A 15,071-nucleotide genomic window follows, 5' to 3' on the forward strand; every position below is an offset into this window, starting at 1 on the left:
ACAGGTATTGTTGTTGTTATTGTTGCAGTTGGGGTTTGTTTACAAAAAATATGAGTGCTCGTAGCCAGCAATTGTCAAATTGTGCCTGTTTGCCTGCATGTGGGTTTGTGTGTAAAGTTTATGTCACATCAGCTGTAGCAGAAATGTAAACAAACCAAAGCAAAGACGGAATTGTTTGGAATTAAAATAAAATAAAGTTTATTTACGAAGAAGAATTTGAGGAAGAAATAAAGAATATTTACGAGTGCTTTAACTTAAACGAGTTTATTGGCTGCGACATAAGTATGGTCGGCAAAAACTGTAGATTTTGTAATAGATTTAGGTCTGCCTTGCCGGTTCCAATCGGAAAGTAATTTTGATGTGAAAAAGCTTACCCTACTCCCTCTTGGCTTGAACATCAATCAGTTTTGCCTTTACCAACCGCCTACATTGGCCAACGGTGTCAAATTACTCCGAAAAAGAACAACATATCCAATATTACAACAAAATACCTACTTCGCTACACGACGAGCAGGCAACGAGCGAACGACGATACGACCAATCCATGTGTAGGGTATTGTTGCTTGCTGCCTCTACTGTCACAGAATTAGTATTTTGTTGAAAAAACGCCAACACATGTACCGAACCACCGACAGAGTGTCAAGTGAAGTGCAAAAAAAAAGAAAAATTGGTTAAAATCCATAGAAGAAATTCATTCGTGAGGCAATCGTAAGCCAAGAACCCTGTCCGAATGTTGCAATCCCAGAAAATTCAGCAGAAAATCAAGAAAATTCAAACCGATTAATCCAGTAAATGTGAAGAAATACTCAAGTGCGCTTTACAGAAATTGAAAGAATTTTTTTCATAACCTGCTGGGGCGAAAAAAGAGCAAAACAACCCAGTCACTCAACCACAAATACACGATTCTGCGATTCTCATATCGTTTTATTATTTTGTACTTTATATTTTGTTGCTTCTGCTCGAAGAAAAAGTCTAGAAAATAAAAATTTGTTCATATCGAGGACGGACACCGCATGCTGAACGATTGAGTGTCGGTCGGGTCGACTTGGTGGAGTGTATTATGAAGTTGAGAATTAATTGTCAATTAAAAGAAAAACTCTCAATATAAATTTTAGAAAAAAAATACAGCAAAACTAAAATTTCACTAAAATCCTCCAAAAAAGCCTTCAAAAAACAGGGAAAAAGTAAGTTTATCGCCTCTAACACCACACCGCCTTTTATTAAATATTCTTGTTCCCTTCTTCTGATTTTTGTTACTACCCCCCTTATGTTCTGTGTTACTAGTACCGAAAAAAGCCATGCCATTTTCTTTTTTTCTTCGTCTTACACTGCCTTTACACGGTGCAATTTTTAGCTGGTATTTTTATCAATTCTCTTTTAAAATTTCTGCGTAAACCTTCGCGCCTTTACACGGTGGCATTTTACGATAATAGTGCTTGGCATTTTTTCTGACATTTTATTTTATTCATTATTTCGTATAGAGCTAATTGTTTGTAACAGATATTTATAAAGAAGTGATTTAAAATTAAATGTGTGAATCTAAAGAAGAAATGATGGAAAAAGTTATTGAGGTGTTAAATATTGCATTATTAACTTTTATTTTAACTTTCTTTTTTTACTTTTTAATACTTCCAATTAATTTTCATATAATTCAATCACTAAAAACATCACATCACAATAAAAGAAACGCATCAAAAATTACAATAAAGAAACGATATGAAATGTCAAAATCATAAAAAATTCGGAAGAAGCAAAAAGAGAAATGCAAAGAAAATGGCATGTAACCCTGTGCGGTGGCTTATCGTGCCATTTTTTCTTCTATCCTTGTCTTTCTACACCTTTTACCAACAATAAAAAATGGCATGGTTAAAAAATGTCACCGTGTAAAGGCAGTGTTACTCTGCCTTTACACGGTGCAATTTTTAGCTGGCATTTTTATCAATTCTCTTTTAAAATTTCTGCGTAAATCTTCGCGTCTTTACACGGTGGCATTTTACGATAATAGTGCTTGGCATTTTTTCTGACATTTTATTTTATTCAGTATTTCGTATAGAGCTAATTGTTTGTAACAGATATTTATAAAGAAGTGATTTAAAATTAAATGTGTGAATCTAAAGAAGAAATTATGGAAAAAGTTATTGAGGTGTTAAATATTGCATTATTAACTTTTATTTTAACTTTCTTTTTTACTTTTTAATACTTCCAATTTATTTTCGTATACTTCACTTTACAATTCAATCACATCAAAAATTGCAATAAAGAAACGATATGAAATGTCAAAATCATAAAAAATTCGGAAGAAGCAAAAAGAGAAATGCAAAGAAAATGGCATGTAACCCTGTGCGGTGGCTTACCGTGCCATTTTTTCTTCTATCCTTGTCTCTCTACACCTTTTACCAACAAAAAAAAAAAAAAAAAAAATGGCATGGTTAAAAAATGTCACCGTGTAAAGGCAGTGTTAGTTTTCCGTGTGTGTTTTGTTTGTTGTTGAGTCCTCGCTTTTTAGATTTCCTTCCTTTCGTCATTATCCCACTGCATTGCTTCCCCCCCCCCCCATTCCGGCTATCCCACAATCGACCAGCGAAAGCCTGTGACACCAACAACAACATCATTAAAGAATAATGCGGGAACAACAAAACGGACCTAGTGGGGGAATATCGCGATGTTGTTGCAAAAAAAAAAAAAAAAGGCTAGAGCGAGCGGTGTGCACTTTATTCTCTTCTGGATTGTCGTCATTGTCAATGTTCAAAATGCATTATTATGAAATATTTCCGAACATTGGCCGTTATCATAACTGGATTTTGTTGTTTTGCTTTGCTTTGAGCACATAAGCTTTAGATAAGTTACAGTTTATGGTGGTCACCTATCTAACCCCCCACCGGAAATTGTACAAAATACATAAGAGTGACAAATTTACTGCTATAAAATACCTCCATAAGTATTTCGGATTTGTATGCAAAAGAAAATGAATTCGTCATAGGCTAGTTAATTGGACACCAGGCAAGTCAGGTTTATAACCTGGTCTTTGACCGTTTTGAAAGCCATTGGGGATGTAACAACCCATTTGTATAACCCCACCATTAAACAGAAGATGTATTAAATTTTACAACTCGAAATATGCATCGAAGATCCTGATAGGCTATAGCCAGTGATAAAAAGTCCATGACGATTAAGTCATATCCGTCTACTAAGGATCGAATTGTGCAATTTTTGTTATTCCTATGATATTTGACATTGAAGATAGGATATATGAAGTACGTATTACCTATACTCCTTGTATGTTTCGGATTCTCCGTATTTTCAAGGTTTTGGTCCCAATTTTGAAAATGTTTGATATTTTGAGATTTCAGTATAAAGGTTTAATCCTCGGTACAACATGGCTCAATATGGATATCAATGTTAAGCTCTGACGCCCCTGATTACAAAGTGCGGCTACAAACTTTACTCTTAAAAAAGTGTGAGCCCATAACTCGGTTTCCCTGAGATAAAAATTTATCTTCGTACCCATGGCCTCGTGGGGAACCCGTGGTAAAATTTTCAATTGGAGAGGTGCCTCAAACCCTACTTGTTTCCGTTTCGGAATGAGTCACAACATTTAATCGATTTTAGGTGATTAACATTTACTCAAATGTTTATTATGTCTGCAGGACTTTTGGTATTGAAAATAGGCCATGTAGGTCTACGTTTTGCTACAGCCACCATATAATCGTACCTCCCTATTTTCGGTATTTTGGTGATTTAAGCCACATTATTCACCGAAAATCATTCAAATTTGGTATTTGAAGTACGTAATGGATACTACAGCCTATGGCAGAAAATTGTCTGTGTAGGTCCACGTTTTTGTATAGCCCCCATATAATCGTACCACCCGATATTCGGTATGTTGATGATTTTAGTGGCATTATTCGCCGAAATTGTTTCAAATTTGGTATTTGAAGTTCGTAATGGATACTACAGCCTATGACCAAACATTGTCCGTGCAGGTCCACGTCTTCGTATAGTCCCTTTCGATATTCGGTACTTTGATAATTTTAGCGACATTATTCACCAGAATTGTTTCAAATTTGGTACTTAAAATTCGTAATGAATACTACAGCCTATGCCAGAAAATTGTCTGTGCAGGTCCACGTCTAGGTATAGCCTACATATAGTGGTACCTCCTTATATTCGGTATTTTGATGATTTTAGCTACATTATTCACCGCATTTTTCAAGTTTCGCATTTGAATATTGTAATGGCTTATGACAAAAGTTGCCTATGCAGGTCCACGTCGACCGGTTAGACCTTAATATCACGGCTACATTCGCTATTTTAACGATTTTAACTTACAGTTTTTTTACTCTTTTGTTCTTTGAGCCAACTAAACCAGGAGATGAGATTTGTTTCAAGGATCCTAAAAGGTCATCTGCTTCTTTCGGAGACTTCTGGTTCATTGTGTTCTTCCTAGATAATATGGAAATGGGAAAGGGAAAAGATTTGAAAGTAGAAGGATGTTTGTAAAAATGGCAACTCTGAGAGAGCATTTTAATTAAGTGTTGTAACCATATATTTGCCTGTACCTCTTTTTTGTTTTCGCATAGTCTACAGTGGTAAGGACCACTTCAACCCATTTCTATATCAGAGATCTGGTTAGTTTATATGCCAACGGTAATTCATAGCTATAGTTTACTAAGTGATAAAAAGGAACATGCTCTTCTTTTGGTGAATTCTGGCCGGATAGATACAAAGCCATTATTTCCTAGTTTCTTCAAATGCTAATTATATCGGTGAAGGTCGTCTTGTTAGATCAGTTGATTGGGAGCCAACTTGCTCATCAGTCATTTTGTTCCCCATAATATTGCTATGTCCTGGAACAAGATTAATTAAGTTGAGTATCTTTGAAAGGGCTACATTAAAATCGAGAATTTATCTCATGGTATACATATGTCATATGACTTGAGTGCTTTAGAGGTCCCCAAACTATCGACATATAAATTGGGCCTGCACTTTCAATTTATAATTTTTTTTTCGCTGTCCTCTTGTTTGGCCAAATCGCGATCAGAATTGTATTGATAAACCTACTGTTACGCCTACGAACGAGTTTAGCAATTTATTTCAAAACAATTTCATTCGGAATAATATTTCAAACAAAGGTTTAAGTGGAATGTAAAAAAAAAAATCTGAAAAATAAGGGATCTGAATTATCTCCATGGATTGTGTCGTTCGGTATTTCAAGGACTTAGCCAAAATCGGTTTACTTTTTGGATATGAGACTATTGTTGTCCTTGTGGCAATGTTATGTGAGTGTGAGCGGGATGTTATGGGATGAAGTATTGTGTTAGAATTTGATTATACAATTTTGCGTAACTAATATGCAGTTGCTTTGAATTTCGATAAAATAATTTATATTATTTTTTAGAAACTTGGCCACTTCTGCTGGTTTATCCAAAGATTCACAGGAGGCAAATCATTGAGCAGTACTAAGCAAGATAATAGTTACACTGTGTGGGTGGAAACACTCCTCTCATTTACTCTTGATTATTGTAATGGAGATTGTGATTCACCCAGACCAAAGTTGAAGGAGGGCTTTTATATTAAATCAGCTGGATGGAATCCTTCGCTGCCGCTATTATCTGTAGGCAGTATTTGTTTACTGTCTTTTTTCAACTGTCCAGGCCATTGTTATCATCCTATGATTGTGCTGCAAAGAGAGTAGAAGAAACACAGTACCATCGTCTTCAACGTTGATCGTCTCGTACTTACTCTGATTCCTCACTTCTGGGGAATATTACCGGCAGAATTTTGTTTCGTCTTGAAGAATGATTCCATGATTTCACTTATTGAGGCAAGGATCACATGGTTGGGAAACTGAGGTGTTTGGTCAGAATTCAATACAAATGTATGCAATTTTCCAATTAGTTCGTCAGAAGGCTCAATGACCTTAAAAGCCAACTCTGCCTCGATAACTTGCAGGTGATACAAAACAACTGGGAGTAAAGCAATTAAATTGTTTTAGGTTAGGTTAGGATAGGTGAAAGGACGCACAGTTGCATTCTTGGAGACCTGCTGGTCCATTGTGTCAACCCTAAATCTGAGAAAAGAAGATAGAGAAATGAAAGAAACAATTTGGAAAATAATAATAAATTTTAATCCTCAAATAAAAAAATTATCGTTAGCAATTTTTAATTTTCCTGAAGAATTACTTCTGTTTCTGTGTTGGAGAATGAAGACAGATCGTGCATTATCTGCTATCCCATAAGCCTGTGTCTCACATCGATGAGAGTTGGGCAGTGGCAGAGTAAATTTTCTACCACATCAGTTTTCTCCTCGTCCTACAGTAAACGGTATCATCGTCACTCCACTTAGAAGTCATGGCCCTACAGTGACCTATGATGACCATCACCACAAGTTTTAAGTCAATTTTCGCCATGAAGATAAATGACCTTGATCTCTTCCCGAAGGGTATAGGTCAAAGTTTTTTTCAAGACATTACATCCCCTTCCATTTAGCCAGTTTTGTTGAAATCTCCCAGAGTAATGATCATGCATCCCACGAAAGAAGTGGCATAAGGTGTTCTAACCGGGTCCTCGACTTCAATGCAAATTACCTAGGATCCATATCTTGCCAATTCATCTGCTTCGCTCAATACCTGGAATGTTGCAATGGCCTGGAACCCAACAGAGCTGGATGCATGACTTAACTTTTTCCAAAGCTTTCCTAGACTCCAAAACTGCCATAGATTTAATTGTAAAGGAATTTTGCGCCTTTGGTGCCAATCGATGTATATTTAGTCGGCGGACTGTTGACTTCACAATTTGTATTTGTCAATAGATCTATGGTTTTGTTGATCGCAAAGATTTCTGCCTGGAATACCCCATAGCTGGTGCAAAGTTTGTGGGATTTGCTAATGTTTAGTCTATCGCAGAAGTACCCAGCACCTATTCCACATTCCATATTAGAACCTCCAGTATAGACAGTTATGCTGCATAACGGTGGGTTGTAACGGGTCCTGACGTCCCTATCAGGTATGTTTAGGCTATCGTAGAAGACCCCAGCACTCATTTCACATTCCGTTCTGACGTCCCTATCCAGTATGCTAATGTCGAGTGGTTCTAAGTTCAATGTGGCGATATGTAGTCACTAGTTTTGACTTCCCTACCTAAGATTGCAGAGCCAGAGGATTGGATGTTTAAGTTCTTTGAGCCTCAGGTCACACCTGATTGCCTGTTCCTCGAAATAAAGGATTTAAGCGAAGTAGGGTATTTAGTGCGGCCTGAGGTGTGCTCCTAAATGCATTTGTGATTTATACGAACTTGATCAGTGCCTCGCTTGTAGGATGACTTACGTGAAGAGTGCTACCAAACTAGAGCCCCATAGGTTAGAACCGCACTGACAATTGACGCATATATCTATGTGGCTTAAGATACGATTAAGCATCGCACGCACCTCAGTTTTCCTCTTCCAGTTTAGATGGTGGTCGAGAACATCTGAGAAAAGGATTAACGTGACTCCGTCTATCATTGGTGATGAAAATTCCGGCATTTACATACCCATCGCTTTCAGCGAAATTGATTTCGTTCCATTCGTCTCTGCATAAAATTAAAATATTTGTGGCATTTAACCTGACTGTAAGTGAAAACATCTAGTCACAGCTAGCTGAAAATTGTGCGGGTCAGGTTCAGAAGAAATTGGTAATTGTAGATTCAATTGGAAATAATGTGGGCCATATCTCAGATTTGTGTATTCCTTTTTTATGCCCTCCACCATAATATGGGTGGCATATAAAGTTTGTCCTTTTGTAACACCTCGAAATATACATTATAGACCCCACAATGTATATATATCCTTTATCAGCATAAAATTCTGTGTCGATTTAGCGATGTTCGTCTATCTGTGGAAATCACTCTAGCTTCCAAACGAACTGAAGTAGGTTGATAAAATTTTACTCAAATGTATATCTTGTCTGCAGGACTTTTGATATTGAAAATGGGCCATGTAGGTCCACATTTTGATATAGCCCCCATATAATGGCACCTCCCTATTTTCAGTGCTTTGACGATTTAAGCGACATTACTCGCCGGAACTTTTTCAAATTTGGTATTTGAAGTTCGTAATGGATACAACAGCCTAAGACAGAAAATTGGTGGTGCAGGTACACGTCTTGGTATAGCCCCCATATATTGGTACCTCCCTATATTCGGTATTTTGATGATTTTAGCTACATTATTCACCGAAATTGTTTCAAATTTGATATTTTAAGTTCGTAATGGATACTACAGCCTACGACAGAAAATTGTCTGTGCAGGTCCACGTCTTGGTATAGCCCCCATATATTGGTACTTCCCTATATTCGGTATTTTGATGATTTTAGCTACATTTTTCACCGATTTTTTTTCAAGTTCCATTTGAATATTGTAATGGCTTATGACAAAAGTTGCCTATGAAGGTCCACGTCGTCGTATAGACCCTATTATAACCGATACATTGGGCATTTTTAAGATTTTAACAGAATTTTCAACGGATTTTATTTTTTTTGAAAATTCGTTCCATATGGTGGAATTCGTTCCATATGGTGGAGGGTATTAGAAGTTTCGCCCGGCCGAACTTACAGTTTTTTACTCGTTATTACGAAACTTTATTGCAAGATTTGCCTGGGGTGGAGGACAATTTTTGTGCCTGGTCATAGAATTACTGATTCAACCTACATTTTTGAAAGCTCAGTGTATTTATTAAACTTTGCACTCTCTACACGTTCATCAATCAAATTATCATTTACAATTTTCATATTTGGGGTATTTCAAGTTCCCCTCGACCTACTTTTGATTATCTCTATTTCTCCCCCTATCCCATTTCACTCCAAGTCTATTTTTAGAACAAATACAATGATGGACCAATGGTTACCGAGTGAAGTGGCTTTACGCTCAAGTAGCAGTAAAGCATCTTAAATTTGGCCTTTTAGTTTTATAAAATATTTCAAATGTCATATTTTTGTAATTATGAAAAGATGATAGATCAGCAGATTTGACATAGTTTGTATTATTGGGAATGTCTTTATGTTTTTCTTCCAGATTCAGACTTATTTTTATTAAATCAAATTTCCAAAAATACATTTTGCATTAAGATAGGTATTTGTTGATGCCGCTTTTTGTAGAAGAAAGTACGAAGTTCGTTTTGTTTTTTTTTTGTATTTTGCTTTCATCGCCAAATTTATTTTGCTCTTATTCTTTTTTTTAATTTTCTACATCTAATCTTTGTAGATTTAGATTTTTTTGGATTTTTTTTCATTGTGTTTTGTATTTGCTTCTTCTATCTCGTTGGGGTAGTGGTAGTTATAAAATTTTCGGCTTGTTTTGTGTAACAAACGACCTGGTTATTAGACAAAAATAAATCTTTGTTTTTGTTACGCTCCGAAATTTGTTGCTGTTGGACAAAGAAAACAGCACAAAATGAAACAATTTTGAAATTATCGGCGGCGGCACAATAAGTTAATTTAACACTAATTGTAATGATTGACATTTGGAATGGAGTATTTTGCCATGATGTATGTACTTCATGTTGTTGCAGTAGTAGTTGTTGTTGTTGTAATTAAAGTCCGGTGAAAGTGATGCTGCCCGAAATGTTCCAAATGTTCAATTATTGTTGGTGTAGAATTTTAACTTTCTTTGTTGTCGCCTCTATTGAAAGAGAAAGGCCATTTGATTATATCACCTCAAGATGCTCTTTGCTGTAGCGTGAAAATGATACAAAGAGCGAAAGTTAAATTTTTGAATTGCGACATTAGTTTTCATAGCCTCGCCCCATGGACTTGTTGTGGGGATGATGTGTTCCAAATGTGTTTGTAGCATTACAGATAGCTTTATTATTACAAAATGAATTAATAGAACATTATTTTGATCAAATTTGTTAAATATCAACCTTTTTCTTTGCAACACAGGATAATCTTTCCAGAATTAAAATAAATTGGTTAGGTCAAAAAAGTTGAAAGGCAACTTGGAGTTGATGTCGTATTGATTAAAATATTAAAAGAACAACACTGCGACTGACTCGGGATATTTGAAACAACAACACCAGACCCTCTAAAAATATTATTAACCAATATTTTTTCCATTTCTAATATATTTTTGTATTTTTTTCAGGTTATTTCCAGATTTAATTGGAAAGCATTTCATATTGGGTAAGAACTGCTTGCTTTACACACGGACACAAGTATATAAATACAATCTGATGATACATAGCTGATTAAAAACTTTAAAAATGACAGTTGATCTTTGGTCATTATTATTATTATCATTATTTTTGGTTGATTCGCCTTGAGGTCAGTGCAATTTTAAGATAGTGAGAAATTTCAATCCAATGATTGTGGAAAGAATTTGTCGTGTTAACAAGAAATATTTAATTTAATTCCTGATGATTATAATGTTCGAGTACAAACAAACCCAATCGTTTTTATACCCCCACCTTGAAAAGGAGGGTATATTAATTTTGTCATTCCGTTTGTAATATCCCTAAATATTCGTCGTAGACCCCATAAAGTATAATCAGCATAAAATTCTAAGTCGATTTAACGATGTCTGTCCGTCTGTCTTATGAAATCACGATACAGCCCACATTATTTGACGTAGAGCTTCAAAATTTGGAAAAACAATTTTTATTTTGTCCAGAATGATTGGTATTGAAAATGAGTCCACGTCTTCGTATAGCCCCCATATAAGGGTACCTCGACATTATAACCGATTTTTTTAAGTTTCGCATTTGAATATTGTAATGGCTCATGACAAATGTTACCTACGCAGGTTCATGTCGTCGTATAGTTTGAGAATCGTCGTCGTTTGTTTTTGAGAATTGCCAAATTCGTTCCAAATGGTGGAGATTATTGAAAGATCGGCCCGGCCGAAATTACAGCTTTTTTACTTGTTAATTTTGACTGACTCTAATCATTCTGAGAGTACCGATATGAATAACATATATATTGCGCATATTATTAAGAAACAAATGATAGTAAAGAGGGTACACAGGCATTGGCTCCATAGCTCTTTAGTGATGTAATAGATAATAGTGAGTTCTATCTTAAATAACAAATGACAGTCTGTATAATTATTCGTATGCGCGCAAAATAAGTTAACAATGTTTCCATTTAGTTGCTTTGAGCGAATGTTGTCATCAGTTGCAGTTTTATTCATATTCATATTTGTCCTTCTAGGCGGTATATCCGGCCTAATGGCTTTTTTATCGCAACATGTAAATAAATAAATGAAATGAAATTAAATTAATGCGAATACTTTACCCAGGGACTGCGAGTAGTGTATCTTCTACCCACCATAGTAACTCCTCCTAATACTCATGAGAGACCCTACAAAGTATATATATTCTTGATCAGCGTTAAATTCTAAGTCTATTTAGCTATGTCACTCTGTCTGTTGTTGTAGCAGCTCATACAGCTTTGTTCGTACTATTTCCATTTTCTGAATCCATTCAATCTGCCTGTGTGTCAATCTGTAATTACGCTATCTTTCGGACAATTTGAGATCGAAGGCAAAAATTTGGCACACGCATATCTTTTGTTAGTAGACAGGTGAAGTTCATAAAAGGGACATGTTGGCCCACGTTTTCGTATAACCCACTTATAACTGTAACTCCCGACATTCGGCGTATTGACCATTTATATCACATTTTCTAAGAGAATTATTTGAAATTCGGTACATAGAGTTTGTCACACGTTAGTTCTGATACGACATGAATGTTCCGGAGATGGTCTCAATCTTTAGCCTTTCTAAAGAGCACTTATACTTTAATAATCTGGAATTATCCGATCTCCCCCACAACCTTTGAACCGATTTAGTGAATGCAAAAAAGACTTTGAAGAAGAATAATATTAGGGGTTTTAAGAATAAACATATTTGTGTAAACAAAATGTCCAGTATTCGAACAAATATGTTCAACGGTTGTATTAAATGTGGTTTGAGACAATTTAAAAATCAAAATCTATTATATACCGGCAAAATGATTTGCGATATTTTTTGTTCCACAACAGATTTCGTCCATTTAATATGAAATTTTTACACCCTCAGCCATATAGGGTTCAGACCCTAGATCTCTTTGAACAAAATCCGTTTCAGAACATTGGCCATTCGATTTGGTTCAAACTTGGTACAACGTAATATTATTATGAAACTTAGATCGAGTTCAGAGATGTGCAATATCGGTCCACATCCTCTGGTGCCTGCTCCATGAAAGGTCAACATTTTCACAGAAAATAATTAATCTCAAAACTAAAACGGACCATCTATTTTTTTGTTATTATATAACACATAGTGGTAAGGGTATTATGTCTTGGTACATTTGTTTTTGACATGGAGAAGGAAGTGAGATAGGCCCATAGTTACTCTTGAGGATCTTCATAGAATCACATTCTGAGTCGATTTATACATGTCAGTCCATCTGCCCATGTATTTTTGTGAACAGAATGCAAGTGCATTTATTATCCGATTGAGATATAATTTTCCAAACAGTATTTGCTTGGTCCAAGGACGATCCCTTTTGAAATTGGTTAAAATCGTTTCAAATTTAGATATAGCTCCCATATATATCTTCAATCGATTTCGGGTTTATTGTGCGCCAAACGGCCAATATCATTCTAAATGACCTGAATTTTGGTACATCCGACCGAATTCAGTCTAGAAGCAAGTACATCAAATTTGGTTAAAATCGGTTCCGATATAGCTTTAGCTTCTACATATATGTTCCGATTTGGTATTTAAGTCCCTCACATTTGTAATATGTATTCGACGACAATAATATTCGGTACCAGATATCTTATAGACCTCGGAAATACCTTTGCAAATGTTATCGAAATCGGCTAAGCTTTGGAATTAGCTTCCTTATCCTTAATTTGATTTGAGGTTTATTGTGCAAATAATGGCTCATATCAGCCCAAATGGAGTGAATTCCAAGGCGTACGTTTCTATTTCGTGGAACTCGGCTCCGATATATATTTTTTAATATAATACTTCTCGAAGTGATATTATGCACTCTATAGCAATGTTATTTGGTATAAAAGATTAAAATGTCTCCGTTAAATTTAGTGAAAATCGATTCAGAATTGGATATGCCTCCCATATATTTCCCTCTGAAAGCCAATTATAACTGCTCTAAAGCCAAATCTTGACAGGTGGTATGATCTATGTACTCCAAATGAATTATTTTGTTACAGGAGCTCTACTAAATATGCATAGTGGTGTAGGGTATCATATAGTCGGCCCCGCCCGACTTTTGATTTTTCCTTACTGGTTGCATTTGCTTTTTGGAATGGAATTATTTCTTTAGGTAATTATTGATTATCGATTATCAAAATGAACAAAATTTGAATTCAAAAAATCGAAAATCAAATTCTCGAATGACATATAGTCGTCCAATAAAAGTATTTTGAAAGTCATTTCCATATGGGGTGATTTGAAAGTGCTATTTCCCAATGGAGTTGTGGGTAGCCAACGGTCCGGCAAAAGAAAATATCGTTATAGATGGAACGCATGTCCATTTTAACGGCACAGCTAATTTCCCCAAATGCATTTGAAATAGCCCTGAACCAAGTGGGGAGGTTATTAACCTTCGAGTCTCCCCCTGCAGATATATTTCATATAGCGAGACCATGAAGATGTAGAATTCGTATTTGACGGAATGTGGTTGTGACTTGACTGGATGGTTGGTTGGTTGGCTGCTAACTCTGGTGATGGTGGTGTTGTTGGGCCGGCAATCATGTCAAGCAAGTTTCGATTTCAATTCAACCGCAAGGCACGACCAAATATACAACCCCACTCTTCAAATTAGCTTTTAATGAAAACAAGCAACAATGTTCTACCCGCCCGGTTGGTTAGTTGGTGGTGTTGGCCCCCTTTTAAGAAATACCATCAAATTCCCCATAGTTACTGTTACTGTTATTGCTACTGCTACGGCTACGGCTGCCACGGTCATTGCCATGGCCATCACTGGTATTGGGGAGCAGCAACATTTTCAATGGTATGTTGTTAAGCTGGTTCGCTCGCTCCTCTCTCCACATCTGCTCTTATTTCTCAAATGAGTAGTAGTTTTCGTAATTTTTTGAAATATAAAAATTAATTATGAAAATAATAGCAAATTATCAACATTTAATGACCGAGACTATGTGCTCAGGCCAATGAGAATGACCCTCCCTTTGGTGGTTGGTAAATAAAAGAAAAAAGCCCAGCTTTATTTATGTTTTCCTACAAAGTTCATTGTTCCATCTTTGGCTTTTATGTTTTGCTTTTTCGTAAATTAGAAAGATTTTTTTGCGATTTTGCGTTTGTTGTTCTTCCTACTCATTCATCTGTAATTGCCTGCCTATTGTCCGCTGAAACGGTCCGTTGCCGTTGTGGCACTTGGTCTATTTGTCATTTATCATGAGGCGGACTCAGCTGTTTTTCGGGGGGATAATTGAGCAGTTTAGCCGCTATTTCATGTTTTCTGTTTCAAATTAAATCATAATGTTTTGTCGTTTTCATCATCGAATATAGTTTATTTAAATTTATGTACGAGGGTAATATAAAAAGGGGGAGGAAATAAAACTCTTTGAAGAAAATTTCGTCACATTTTTTTTTCTCAGGAGTTTTATTTCATTTGTTTAACTTCAATTTAGAAAAAAAAATTAATTTGAAGAAGGGCGGAGGAAAAATTGATAAAAAAGGATTTTTGGGACAATTTATGCTACTACTTTTTGATATTCAATGGAAAAAAATATTTAACTGTAACTTATAGTGAAATTTGATAAGGAATATTTTTGTCTTCGACGTTATCCTTCTTAAATTATGCATTGTTTTGCATAAGTTCACATTAGGTTCGGCTATAATCCTAAAATGTGTTTTTTTTTTACCCTACACCTAGATGGTATACTATGTTTCCGCTTCTAAAGCCTTGAAATATTCAGTTTAAACCCCATAAAGTATATGTATTCTTGATCTATGTCGATTCCGTCCGTCTGTGGAAATCACTCTAAAATTTTACTCTGATGTGCTTTTGGTCTGCAGAACTTTTGGTATCGAAAATGCGCTATGTATGTTCACGTCCTCACGTACCGTTTT

At 35.7% G+C, this 15,071-nt stretch overlaps 1 protein-coding gene across 1 annotated transcript in view; it reads left to right on the plus strand.

Annotated features, from left to right (window-relative positions):
- The first annotated feature begins 294 nt into the window (after positions 1-294).
- Positions 295-15,071, plus strand: part of LOC101899368 (transcription factor E2f1) — a 160,949-nt gene continuing 146,172 nt past the window's right edge. Inside the window, exons 1-2 of the mRNA XM_059122770.1 lie at positions 295-1,184; positions 10,116-10,153. The gene's annotated coding sequence lies outside the window, so the exon portion shown is untranslated. The remainder of the gene's footprint in view (positions 1,185-10,115; positions 10,154-15,071) is intronic.

This window comes from Musca domestica, unplaced genomic scaffold (assembly GCF_030504385.1).
Source record: "Musca domestica strain aabys unplaced genomic scaffold, Musca_domestica.polishedcontigs.V.1.1 21, whole genome shotgun sequence".
Taxonomy (NCBI): Eukaryota; Metazoa; Arthropoda; class Insecta; order Diptera; family Muscidae; genus Musca; species Musca domestica.